The 14,585-nt window shown below is 39.0% G+C and overlaps 1 protein-coding gene across 3 annotated transcripts in view; it reads right to left on the bottom strand.

Annotated features, from left to right (window-relative positions):
- Positions 1-14,585, bottom strand: part of NELL2 (neural EGFL like 2) — a 269,144-nt gene that overhangs the window by 70,761 nt on the left and 183,798 nt on the right. The window lies entirely within an intron of this gene.

Below are 14,585 nucleotides of genomic sequence, written 5' to 3'. Positions count from 1 at the left end.
GCAGCCTTCAAACCGTGTTTTGCTTCACCACTTGTTAATACATTTACAAGCAAATATATAAAAACAATGCAACATACAATTATTTGTGTAACAGGACAGATATAAACACAGTGTAAACTAGATACAGTCCTGGCAATACAAATGCAAAAGGAATGAGGGTAAAGGTGGTCATACACATTAGATGCGTGTCGGCCGAACACGCCAAAACCTGGGACCGGCTGACTAATGTGAATGACGTGTCCCAACTCTCCTCCGACTGCAGATGTTGGGGGAGAGAAGGATCGGGCATGTTGCATTTCAATATGCCAGATCCTTTCGTCTGCAAGGAGGTAAGTTGCTGCCAGAGGACCCTGGCAGCAGCTTTACTTCTTTTCCCTATTAAGAACGCTTGCACGCTTTACCAAGCAGGTATGTGTGTGGTGGGGCCAGAAACAATAGATAATGGCTGAAAGATCGTTCAGTCTATAGTTATCTGAAATGTACAGTATGGCCAGCTTCAGATCCACAAGTGGAGGAATCTTTAGGGTAGTTTTGAAACCTTAGGCCACGCTAGAAACTTATCTGCATAGGTGGGTACAGATTACAGCTCCCTATAGAAGTCTATAGAGGAAAGGAAGCAGCAACAGAGAGACAGAGGCGAAACACGCAAACGCTGCTGCTTTTAGTAAGTGTTTAATCTCAGCCCTGTGCTGGATTCACAGCTACACTGCTCAGTACTGCTATATAATTTCCTTGCTGATGTTTTTTTAATGTGAGAGAGCTAGAGGAGCAGAATCTTCTCTTCTCTGTACAATGTATGGGAGACATGGAAACAGCTAGGCTTTGCCCCCTCTGGAACTCAGCTCAGGGACAAATGACAATTACAAATAGAGCATGAGCCTTATTAGAAGAGGAAAACTGGTGAAAAATATCACACAAGTCATAAAATGGCCAGAAATAGTATTATTTCTCATGTACACACACAAATCTTTTTTCTGAAGTCACCTGAAATGATTGGTACGCTTCATCAGTTATACATTTTACGGTTTTCTAATGTATTTTAAAGTATGCAAAAGCCGGTACAACATTTTAGAAATTGCAAAGATATGAGTAAACTTTTCTCTCATTTAAATCTAGGTACATCTCCTATCATAGCCACAGTTTAGGCATCGTTTATTTTGGAGTGACCTAGACTTTAATGCAATAAGCATCTGGCTATGTAAATTATTATGTCCAGTCTAATATATCTATGATGATTTAGGAATTGATTGGACTCTGACAAGAAGAATTAATGTATAAAATTTACAAGCATCTGTACAATAAGCATTTAGACCAGTCATATGGTGGTGCCTGCAGATCCTGTGCAAAGACAAAGGAGTGGTTTTATTACACTGAAACCCAGCCAAATATGATAAAACATGATTAAAATACAAAAATATGCAGTTGGTTTTTGCAATGTGTGTATCTTCATGGTGCTTTCATAATGTAAAATATAATAGAAGAATGATTTCCTCTTCGATTACTTCATCACTGTCTCAAATAAGAAAAAAAAATGGCTTTTATTAGAAATGGATAATTAATGAGGCTCTGAAGCTAGGGCAATAAATGTCGGCTCATGTTAGTGTTGTTCAACTTGCTATTTAAGTATAATAACTTTCTTTCTGCTTTTCAATGGTAATCATGAGTAACAAGTGCCTCTCTATAGTAGCTCTAGCCCTAAACTGGTTAAAGACAAGCTATAAACTGCCATGAAACCACATGACCAGTGGACATTCAACTACACTTTTGGCTGACCGCATTACCAACATTCACAAACATGCAGGCAGCCAACAAAAATATGTACACTGTATAGTGGTATCTGTGCAGGGCCAGGAGAAGGTATTTTACTGCCCATGGTAGATAAGGCAAATTGTGCCCCCACCCCACCATATAATTAGAGAGTAGGTTAATAGAGAGAGTATATTAAAGTGAACGTCCCTAGTGGTCTATGTAAGTGAATGGATTAACTCTGTTCACACTGGTGTTGTGTTTTCAGATTATAATGGAAACCACGAAACATTGCCGGTTCGATTGCACGATGGATACCACCGCCCGATGAACCCTATTGTCTTACAATAAGTTCCTTTGGGTTCCGTTGTGACATTTTGACAGGAAGAATAGCGCTTTATGGAGCACTAGTCTTCCTGACAAATCTGCAAGGACTGCCGACAACAGTGTGTACACAGCTTTAATGGGCACATTAGTCAAGTGCATAGTTTCCAGTGGTTTACTCAACTCCTCAGGCTCCAAAGCTGTCTGGTGCCCCCTATCACTGGTCCACAGACTGGCAGGAGCTGAGAGTGCAGAGATCCTGCCATACAGACGGCCAGGGAAAGGTGTATAGTTACTAACACATACCACAGTCAGGGCCAGGCTTGGCACACACATATACAGTATATACACAAGCATAGACTTACACACAATACTTGCCTACTTTTGAGTAGTGATATCAGGTAGATTCCCAGAAGCGGTGTGATAAGTGATGAATAGAATTTTTAACATATGCCCACAATTTACATGCCATGCCCCCCAAACATCGCCAACCTATTGCATTTCTAGTAGGCCATATGACACCTTTATCATGCTAAACCCCAGAATATATACAGATCCCAGACCCTAAAACAAGTGCAGACCCCAAAATAAATACAGATTCAGAGAGCCTTTTAAAAGAAAAAGAAATACTTTTGCCAGACCAGACCGCAAAATAAATACAGATCCCAGAAATCCTAAACAAATATAGACCCAGACCCTGAAATACAGACCTCAGATTAGACCCCTGAATAAACACAGAACTCAAACCAGAATCCAGAATAAAACATGGACCACAGACTAGATGCCTTAAAAGCTAGATAATGGAAAAGAAAAAACACAAAGTGCACATAGTACATCAACTGATAAAAAAAAATAAAATGGAGTGATGATCAGTTGCGTCGACCTGGTAAAGTTTTGCTAGGAGCACAACATACATAGGGGCATGTATCCAAATACAGATGTAGCCATCTTTATCTTGACTCTGATAACTTGCTGCAGCGTGATATCACTCAACAAAAGCCATTAAAAAAGTTAAGATAAGAGATCTAGACATTGTTTATTTAATGCGTTAAAAGTCAAGGTAAATACGGCTACATCTGTGCTGCAGCCTGGGTTCCGGTCTGGATCGCAAGGTTCAGTTGTAAGCAGTGAAGAAGGTAGTAGGAGGAAAGTCACGGATATCGCCCTGGCACTGCTTAAAATGGTAAATGCTTTCTTGTTCCAAAAATTCAAAAACTTCTTCAATAAAATATTTTTGATAAGATTTATTAGAAAATATTATGCATTTCTAAGTCAGACCGGCCTCTTCAGCAGGTAAAAATACAATGATATGTTTTCCCCTTGCAAAGGGTAATATATAAACAGAAGAGGTAGAAAAACGCTAAAAAAGAATGAGGAGTCATGATGGAGTGTCACAGGGTTAGAGGTTAGATAAATTAGGGAGATTGTTTGAGTCTGGTGGAACAGGCTGTCAAGCTAAGGAGATTGTAACAGCGTAGGAAAATAGTGACACTAATCAGTTACTGAAGGTGTACTCAAAACAAGTAGGAGATTACATTTTGATTATGATAAAAATACATGACCTGCTCCTTGTGTATGGAAAGTAAACTCATTTAAAATATATGAAAATTTCTACATATACATAAAAACTTGGCGATAAAAGACAATGAATGGCAATAAAAAGCAATATTTTTACTGCTTTTTACAGCCATTCATTGGCAATCTCCTACTTGTTTTAAATACACCTTCACTAACCGATTTGTTTTTTCTGTCTTTTTTTTTGACTATGTGACTTCCCACCAATTTTTAGGAAATTTAATTTTACAAAATGGGGTACACGTAGGACAGAGCAGAGCTGGGGCAGATTTTGTGCATTAGGATCATTTATCATCGACTATGCAGCATTTTAAAGAACGTGTCACATACAGTATTGTTCAAAAGTTTTGCAGTTGTTAAAAAATTCTGCAAAGTACGAATACTTTAAAGAAAAGCGATAGTTTTTTATATCAATCAATCTAAATTAAATCAATATTTGGTGTGGCCACCTTTTGCCTTCAAAACGGCATCAATTCTTCTAGGCACAGTTGCACACAATCATGGATTTTGTAGGATTATAGTCAGGTGTATGATGAAACAATTATAACAAACAGGTGATAGTGATCATCATTTTCACATCTAGGTTGAAACACAGTCATGAGCTGTAAGAGAAACAGCTGTGTTGGAGGCTTAAAACTGGATGAGGAACAGCCAAACTCTGCTACAAAGGTGAAGTTGTGGAAGACAGTTTCATTTCACAGGTCCATTATGGCAAGACTGATGGTAGTTATACTGCATCAGCAAGGTCTCTCCAAAGCAAAGATTTCAAAGCAGACTGGGGTTTCAAGATGTGTTGTTCAAGCTCATTTGAAGAGGCACAAAGAAACGGGCAACGTTGAGAACCGTAGACGCAGTAGTCAGCCAAAGAAACTTAGTGCAGCAGATAAAAGAAACATCATGCTACTTAAGCTTCAAAATCGGAAGATGTCCAGCAGTGTCATCAGATCAGAACTGGCAGAAACAAGTGGGACCCAGGTGCATCCATCTACTCTCTGGCCAGAAGTGGTCTTCATGGAGAAACTGCAGCCAAAAAGGCCAAGCGACTCAAATACACACAAAAAAATAAGAACTGGGGTGCAGATTAATGTCAACAGGTGCTCTGGACTGATGAGTCAAAATTGTAAATATTTGGCTGTAACAGAAGACTGTTTGTTTACTGAAGGGCTGGAGAGCGGTACAATAAAGAGTGTCTGCAGGCAACAGTATAGCATGGTGGAGGTTCCTTGCAAGTTTGGGGCTGCATTTCAGCAAGGTCAGGATTAATGGTGTACTCAATGCTGAGAATTACAGGCAGATACTTATCCCCTATGAAATACCATCAGGGAGGCAGCAGGACAACGACCCCAAACATACAACCAATGTCATTAGGAAGTATCTTCAGTGTAAAGAAAAACGAGGTGCTCTAGAAGTGATTATACGGCCCCCACAGAGCCCTGATCTCCACATCATCGAGTCTGTCTGGGATTACATGAAGAGACAGAAGGATTTGAGGAAGCCTACATCCACAGAAGATCTGTGGTCAGCTCTCCAAGATGTTTGGAATAAACTCCCTGCCGAGTTCCTTCAAAAACTGTGTGCAAGTATACCTAGAAGAATTTATGTTGTTTTGAAGGCAAAGGGTGGTCACACTAAATATTGATTTGATTTAGATTTCTCTTCTGTTCATTCACTTTGAATTTTGTTAATTGATTAAAAAAAAACTATTGACACTTCTATTTTTTAAAGCATTCTTACTTTCCAGCATTTTTCCACAGCTGCCTAAAATGTTTGCACAGTACTGTACATCAGGGTTAATAACAGGGTTTATAAAGTTCCAAACCTGTGCCCATAATTACACTTTTCTTTCAATACAATTGCAACATTGATAACTGGTAAACAGAGCAAAGTCAGAGCTAAGGCTAAGTTCATATCTGCGTTATGATATTTCATTGTTCTGCTCCGTCAGAGGAGCAGAACAATGGAATGTCGGAAGGAATGGTTCCATTGCACGATAGACACAGCAGGCGGCCGACAGCAACCCATTGACTTTTATTAGTTACGTCGGCTTTCCATTAAGGTGTCCATGGTTTTACCGGAGACAATAGCGCGGCATTCTATTGTAATTAAGGCTTGTGACTGAGTTCAGGCTTTATAAATATTATTTTAATTGGTGTATTATTCCACTATTGTAGTTTAAGGGGGACACCTTTCATTTTATTTTTATGTATGCTGCTTTCTTTTTGCAATGATTTACCATATACGCAGTATATGTTAGAAGAAAAACTCCTGCAGCTGAATACAAAGTCTCCCTCCTGGTCCCCTCCCCACTGTTTCCAATATATTGAGCTGCCATATTGAGCTGCTCTTCCAGCAGTTCTGTCTTCAGACTGCCCCCTATGAAGACATTTAATGACATGTAACCCCTGCAGCCAATCACAGGTGAGTATAGGCTTTATTTGTTTTTTTTTATTTAACCGCAGCGTATCCGACCTATGTGATCATACCGTAAAAGTAGAGTGAATCGACCAATATAGTTAAGTAGACAAAGGGATTATGATTTTTTTGGGTTGCAGTCCACAGGATACCGATGCCGCTTTACGGAGCTTGCATTTTGTCAGTGTAGAAGAATGCTGTGATGACAATGTTCTCCTCCATTAGCTGGCCTTCTGCTCCATTTTATAAGTATAAAAATGCTATAAGGGTGTATTCACACGGTGGGGTTTTGCTGTGATGTGTGATTGACATGTGGCCAAAAAAAGTACTGAAAAAACTAATGCGTTTTTACCGGGAAATCTATGTACCTGCTGCAGTAACAACTCCATTCAGATGTATATTAAAGATCTTTCAGTCGCAGAAATTTCTGTAAAAAATCTCCATGTACAAACATATCCTTATACTTCTCTCTTGTATCCACTCCTGTGTTTGGCACCAAAAAACTGCACCAAAAACTGCTTTTGTGAATCTAGCCTAAAGTTGTTTTTAGTTATTTCTAATTGTGTACAGTACTAGAATACTAAAATGATCCTGACTGTCATATCATGTACCCACTATTACAATTCTCATTTTTTTTGAAGATTGTGGAACTGCAAAATAATAACTTGACAGACTATTCAATCCTCACTTGTATTCTCCTACAGCCAGAAAGAAAATGTGTCATGCTTCATTTTCAATGTTCCTTTTTTCCATCATTATCAAACTTCTAGGCAGTTGCTATGGAGGTCTTTTTCCAGAGCAATTGAAAATGTAAGATCAGCCAAGTCTTTTATTTCACCATAGTTATATAGGCTACACACTATTAATGCCACTGTCTCTGACTTACTGTGCCGACATCAATTCAAAGTGAAGACATTTCTAATTAAAACACAAAACCTGACATGCGGGGGAAATGAAAACCGCAGTTACGGTATGCATCATCCAGGCTATATCCACCTTGGTAAATTTATGTGGTAATATACAAATCCATAATGTGAAGTGTCTCCTATTCAGTCTCTTATTTTCAGCCATAATTCCATACATGCAAATAGTTCTTCTGTAATTATAGTCAGGTTTAGGATTAAAATTCTTATAATAAATAAGAATTCACGTTTTAACTAGAGTCCACACTGATGTTCTTGGAAACACATTAGAATGGCTATAGAAGTTTATTATAGTTAGTGTTACTGTACCATGTAATGGTCCATGGAAAATTAATATGGGTCAAAAGACATAGCTGAAATATAAATTGTTGGCATGTTTGCTGTTTCTTTTTGACAACTAAATCAAAGTAAATAATCTGTGAATGGATTTGACCTGTTTGATTTCTCAATATAATCTAATACAAATTCTGATTGCTCAACTCATTCCAGAAAATTCAAGATAATCTGGACGCTAACAAGGCTAGAATCAGAAGGCTCAGCAGAGAAAACCATCAGAAAGTGATCGTAGCATATTTTATTTCAGCACTGGATCTGGCACCATATCTGTGTAGGTTTTCTACACTTATAAATTAGAGTTACATACCTTTTATTTAAAGGGCACTTGTGATTTTAGGACACTAAACCACCAGCATGTCGTTATACTTGTCATGTATATAAAGCATGTCAGGGTTTAGTGCCCTAAACTGTCATTTTTAGTATTTTGTTCCCAACAAGAATGAGATGGGTCCAATGGCATCCTGCGTTGAAGCCGAGGCCAGTACACGTTCCTTCACTGTGAATGCGCAGGATGCCACTGAACTAATCTCAGGACACTTTTCTGGTAATTTATCATTTCTTTTCAGACAAAATGCTAAAACTGGCAGTTTTGAGAGTGGCATGTTTAGGACCACAACAATTTTTCACTGGGCTTTATTCAACACGGGGTCAAAAATCAGTGTCAAAATATTGCAGCAATATTTTGTTTGGTAAAATGACAGAAACCATAGCGAAAACCCAATTAAAGCCAATAACGGAAATTTATTGAGACTGGTGTTTCATACTTCAGCCTTAATATAAAGACTGCTGGAGGAAAATGCGCCTAATTTATTAAAAGGCTTAATAAATTAGGCACATCTCTTGCCGTCAGTGCGCCAGTAAGTGAAATCTACGCCAGCTAGGAGCCATGAGTGGCCATGTCTCATCTTCTAAGCACCACCCACTTTTTCGAAAAAGTGCAGTGAGCGGTAAAACAGTACAAAAGTGTGTAATTGGCATCTTTTCTACAACAGAAAACTGGCGCAGTAGAGTTATTTAATTGCCCCCAATGGGTTCCATCGGGCACCATTGGTGTCCGTCTTGTGACGGATCCAGCACTTCCAATAGTTCCAGTTTTATATTCCTATGGAAAAACTGAAAAACTGAAATAACTACGCAAATATGTAAAGAGCCTTAGAACATGTGCAAAAGGCAACGGCTGTTTCACATGGCTTCACGCTTCCTCAGGCTTTCAAAACCTTTGCCTTTGCAGTGCCAACTATTTTTGAATTAATTTAATGGCACATAATGATAAAATGTAAAACATTTTGGGTGAAGTTTGGGGAGTTAAAAAAATAAATAAAATACTTAATATTGCTTATACCATATCACGGGCCCATTAAGTCCTTTGATGGCAACCGAAAAGCCATGGATTACCAGATAATGTTAACTAATGAACAGTAATTAAAGAGAATCTGTCACTAGATTTTAGGACACTAAACCACCAGCATGTCTTTATACTGCTGGGGTTTAGAGTCCTAAAAATGCCCCTCTCAAAACTGTCCGTTTCAGCAGTGCATCTAAAAAGAAATAATAATACAGCGCACACTGTAATTTAATTACCATAGGAGATTCCAGCGGCATCCTGCGCAAGATGGAATTGGACTTCTCAGGACTCTTCTGCGATAATTTATAACTTCATTATAGACAATGCTAACAGTTTTGAGAGGGGGATGTTTAGGATGCTAAACCCCAGCAATATAACAATATGCTTGTGGTTTAGTATTCTATGATCTTTTCACAGGTTACCTTTAAGATTTAATAAAGGAACATTTTTCAATACTGCTGATTATTTCACACTATATGCTGTAAGAGGCAATGTATTACATGACTATCGAAATCTAAACTAGGCATAGATAGGCAGATATCTCCCCAATACCGACATTTTCAAATCATTAGGCACAGAAGAAGGAAACATGCCTTCTTTTCCCGCGTGAAAATAATCAGGATAGTTTAATAAGCTGGAAAATCTCAACTGTTTTCATCAGTGCCACCACTCCTAGACCCTGTCTTGCAGCTGGGGTGAAAGGGGTGCCATGATGCCTCGTTCAGGTGATCGGTGGGGGTCCCAGGGATTGTACCCCACTGATCTAGCACTTATCACCTATCCAGTCACTGTCCAGGGTGCTGAAAGAGTTAACTGATCGGCAGTAACTGTTTCAGCACCCTGGACAGTGACTACCGATCACAATATAGAGTAACCTGTAAAAAAAAAGACGTTCATATTTACCGAGAACTTTCTGCTTCCTCCAGTCCGGTCTCCTGGCCGTTGCCTTGGTAACGCATCCCTCTCGACATCCGGCCCGACATTCCTGGGTGACGTTACAGCCCATGTGACCGCTGCAGCCAATCACAGGCTGCAGAGGCCTCTGCAGCCAATCACAGGCTGCAGAGGCCTCTGCAGCCAATCACAGGCTGCCGCGTCAGAAAAGAAGGTCGGACTGGAGGAAGAAGAGGGACTCGTCACCAAGACAACGACCGGGTACGTATGAAATGCTTTTTATTTTATTTTTAATCAGCAGCCTCTTTTCTCTATCAGTGATTGATAGAGACAAGTGGCTGCCGAATTGTATAATATTTTTGACCGGGTTCGGTCAAAACGGGTTCGGCCAAACTTTTCCGGATGTTCGGACCGAAACCGGGTTCGGTTGTCCCGGTTCGCTCATCTCTAATTCTGAGAGCCATAACTTTTTTTTATTTTTCAGTCAAAAAAGCTGTGTAAGGACTTGATTTTTGCGGGATCACTGTTTATTGTATATTTTGGGAGGGGTGGTGACCAAAAAACTGTGAATCTAGCATTGCTTTTTTACTTATTTTTTTTGCGGTGTTCACCATGCGGGAAAAGTAATATTATAGTTTGATAGTTGGGGTCGTTATGACCACGGCGATACTAAATATATGTACTGTTTTTTAACGTGTTCATTTTTTTCCTATAATAAAACACTTATAGCAAAAAAAGCATTTTTTTGTTTATGTAACTTATATTTTTATTTTTACACTTTTTTAAAACATTTTTATTATCTTTTTTTACTTTTTTTACTTGTCCCACTAAGGGACTACGGGACTTGCAGCTCTAATTGCTGCTAGAATACATTACACTACCTACGTAGTGTGATGTGTTCTAACTGTCATTGTGACGTGATGTGAGGCTTCCGTACATGGCAGCCCGGAGGCCACTGTCTGGCCTCCGGTTGCTGTGACAAGGATTGCCAGCTCCCGAAAATGCATGTGCGGGCTGCCGATCTGCTCTAAACCTCTTAAATGCGGCCATCGCAATTGACCGCTGCATCTAAAGGGTAAATTGCCGGAATCAGCAACATGATCAGCAACATGATCGGCAACATGGAGAGCAGACACCCTGCAGCGCGGCGGTTAACTGTTAAAGCGCGGACGTTACTGCTCACCTGGACATACATTTACGCCAAGGTGCGGGAAGAGGTTAACAGATTTTTTTTTATTATTGTTTACATCCTAACTGCAAAATTAAGCAACTTTTCTAAATGGTCTTCATTAAAAAATGTCCTACCATTTTGTTGCTGTAGAGTCTGTGCAGCTTCTGTACATAGATGGCTGTGGTGCTGATTCCGAAATACAGTAGATACAATATCACAATGTTCCGGTCTGATGTCCACTCAGAAAACCTGTTCTCTCTGCTCTTCCCCTCCCTCCTCTCACAGTACGGGCCCTTTCACATCACATTTGAGCATTCTGTTCAAACGTCAGTTTGTGGGGGTTATTTTCTCTTTTCAAACGGATCCAATAATGGATCCATAGGTTTGCAATAGGGTTTCCTTCATGGTAAATGTGTCCGTTTGTATCTGCTTTACAGGTTTCCATCAGGATCCGTTTTTCAACGGGACAGACAAATGGAGACTTTCAAAATGTTTTGTCCTGTTAAACAACTGGATCCTGACAGATCTGTTTTTATGTAGAATCCATGTCTATGGCAACAGGATAAGCATCACCATACTGTTTGACATCTGTTTGTTTTTGTATCATCAAAAGAAAAAAAAGGAACATACAGGACGTTTTAACAGGATGCTAAAACGTGATGTGAACCTAGCCTTACACGGGATCTGCATGGGAAGAATCGGTGTAGAGATAGGTGAGATCTCACACAGACAGGCAGCATCAGTGTCTGTATCAGCACAGTGGAGAGGAGATTACAAAGGAGCTGTATTAGAAGGAAGCAGCAGTACAGGAATGAAGCTGTGCTAATACATGAGTGCAAGTGTTGGCAGCATCCACAGAATTTATATCCAGCATGGATTACTGACAGGGACATGCCCACGTGAGAAAAGTCTGAAACTAGGAGCAGGTTATAAACTACATATCAGGGGGTCTGAAAATGGAGGAAGGAATGAAGATTGCAGCCTGAAACGTAGTGTTTCTTTTTTGTAACTCAAGGTGAACACTAACATAAGTAAACATCAAGATATCCATAGTAGAGATGAGTAAGCTGATTCTACACAAATCAAATTCAGTCTGAATTTCCTAAAAGTTTTGGATTCTGCAAATTCCGAAATTATTGGAGTTTATGGCGCATTATTAGCAGCAAAATGGTTGCCACTGGCGAGCACCAGCCACAATTTTCATATTAGAAAAAGGATCACATGACCTCTGTAGGGGTTCACTATAATGCCTAGCAGTCAGCCTTACCAAAACGCACAACGGTTATCCCGTAACAGCCAGATAACTCCAATCATGGCCGTTTAACTACTTAGATGCCGTAGCCAATAGGGACCACAGCAACCATACTGTTAGAAAGAGGACACGACCCTCTCTGTCACCCCATAGCCCTCCTCCCCGTGATGCTATCGCAGGGTGCTAAGTTGTAGTTTTTAATGACACAATTGAATGTACTATTTAAGAAAAATTGCTGGTTTTTGGTCACCTTACCTCCCAAATAAAATAAAAAGTTGTATGTACTTAAAAAATCGTACCAATGAAAACTACGGCTCGCCTTGCAAAAACACGCCCCTCACTACTCCATAGACTGAAAAAAAAAAATATATATATATATATATATATATATATATATATACAGTATATATATGTGTATGGATGTCAGTACATAGCAACACAAAACATTTTTTTTTTTAGCAAATATTTTTTTGCTGGCACAAGATCCTCTGCCCCTTCGGGACTAAGCTATTTTTTAGTTTCGTTTTGCACTCCTCGCCTTCCAAGAGCCGTAACTTTTTTATTTTTCTGACAATAGAGTGGTGTGAGGGCTTATTAAGGCAGGAGGAGTTGTAGTTTCTATTGGTACCATTTAAAGTACCGTATAATGTGTGGGGAAACTGAAAACAAATTCTTTACGGGCTGAAATTAGAAAAAAACTGTGACTCCTCCATTGATTTTTGGGTTTTATTTTTATGGTTTTCACCGTGTGGTAAAAACAACAACTTAACTTCATTTTGTGGCTCAATAGAATTACGGTGATACCAAATTTATATAGTATTTTTTTCTATTTTCCTACTTTAAAATAAAACAAACTTTGTTAAAAAAAAATTGTTGTTTCACCACATTCCGAGAGCCATAACTTTATTTTGTGGTTGATTGAGAAGTGTGAAGGCTTATTTTTTGCAGAATGAGCTGTAGTTTTTATCGGTACAATTTTTTAGTACATACTACTTTTGGATCACTTTTTATAACTTTTTTTTTTGTGAGCTAAGTTGACCAAAAAACAGCGATTTTGGCTTTTTAAAATGTTTATTTTTTTAAGGCGTTCACGGTGCGCATTTAATAATGTTATATTGTAGTAATTCAGACTTTTACGGTCAGAGCGATACCAATTTTGTTTACTTTCTTTATTTTTTACTTTACTTTAGAGGAAAGATAGGAAAAGGGGCCATGATAACCATTGGCACCCCCGATCACATTGTAGGGGCGGCGATGACCTGTCAGAGGGCCCCCCTCTTTTTAACATCTCAGATGCTGCAGTCCCGATTGACTGCAGCATTTTTAGGGGTTAAACCGTCAGAAACATTGCGATTGCTATTCCTGGTTGTTAGTCCCGGGTGTCAGCTGTAAAACACAGCTGACAACCACTGCATATGGAGCACCCTCAGCGCGTGAGTGCTCTCCAAACATAACCACCCGCACCTGGATGGCACGTCGTGGTGCGCAAAGAGGTCAAAAGGCAGAGCACACTTTGTTTTTGCTTGAAACGCATACATGGCTATGACTAAAGGCCTTTAAGGCCTGTACTGTATGAGCAACAATTACGATATTATCATTGCTCCAAATAAAACATTTAACTTGTAGCAGCATAATTGCCATGTGTTGAATCTTCTAGCTTGATGCGTGCAGTATATGTTGCTCTATTGCCCTGGGTATATAATTAGTATTACACTACTACGAGTACATCATACATCTTACTTTCCTGCAGCCATTGCTGGAGCTATAGGGGCATTTGATCTCAGGTGCCATATTAGCTCTAGGCAGTGTAATATTTTAATTTAGCATTACAAATTGGGCAGCACATATGTTTTATCTCTTTTCTGGTAAAGAAAATGTGTCAGTCTACGGACACTTGTACTGTAGCAGTCCCTGTCCGGCCACGATCTGCCCAAAACCTGAAATGACTGCTAGTGTCCATGCGTGTTTTTGCAGATAAAACTTCCGTTTACCTGCAAAAAAAGACAGGGACATTAATGTGATAAGTATTATTATGGTAGAGGTGTATTAAAGCAGTCCCTTGTGAAACTGCTTTAATTCGTTCTTATATTTTAAAATTACTAATCTCTGGACAAAAAAAATATTTAAAATTAAAAAAACCTCATTGATACATTTTAATTTACATTGAGAAGTTTTATCTTCATTGTAAACTTAGAAATAAATACAATAGTATACACAAAAGATGTCAATTATAATGAGCCGCTCACTAATAACTGTACTCATAGTATTGAACTACAGCACAAATTATAGCTTAGGCAATAAATACTGTTATTTGTGAAACCGCAGTGAACTCTGTGGGAGATGCAAACGAAGCCACTTCTTCTACCTGGTGACTGGTCTAATAGCTGTGCAGGTTACCTAATGGGCACAACGTAATCTAGTATTTTTTAGCTTTAATGGTAATTTTCCTTCAGACACCTCTATTAAATTGCTCAGCAATTGAATGAGCTGTGAATCATCTTAGAGTGCGGCTGTCAAGTCATATTTCATTACAGTTAATCTCATATACTTGTTTTCAAATATGACTGGAATACATTTTTGAAGTACAAGCACAGATGATATTATAAA

The sequence above is a fragment of the Rhinoderma darwinii genome, chromosome 3, assembly GCF_050947455.1.
Source record: "Rhinoderma darwinii isolate aRhiDar2 chromosome 3, aRhiDar2.hap1, whole genome shotgun sequence".
NCBI lineage: Eukaryota > Metazoa > Chordata > Amphibia > Anura > Rhinodermatidae > Rhinoderma > Rhinoderma darwinii.
This window is presented reverse-complemented; position numbering and strand designations above follow the sequence as displayed.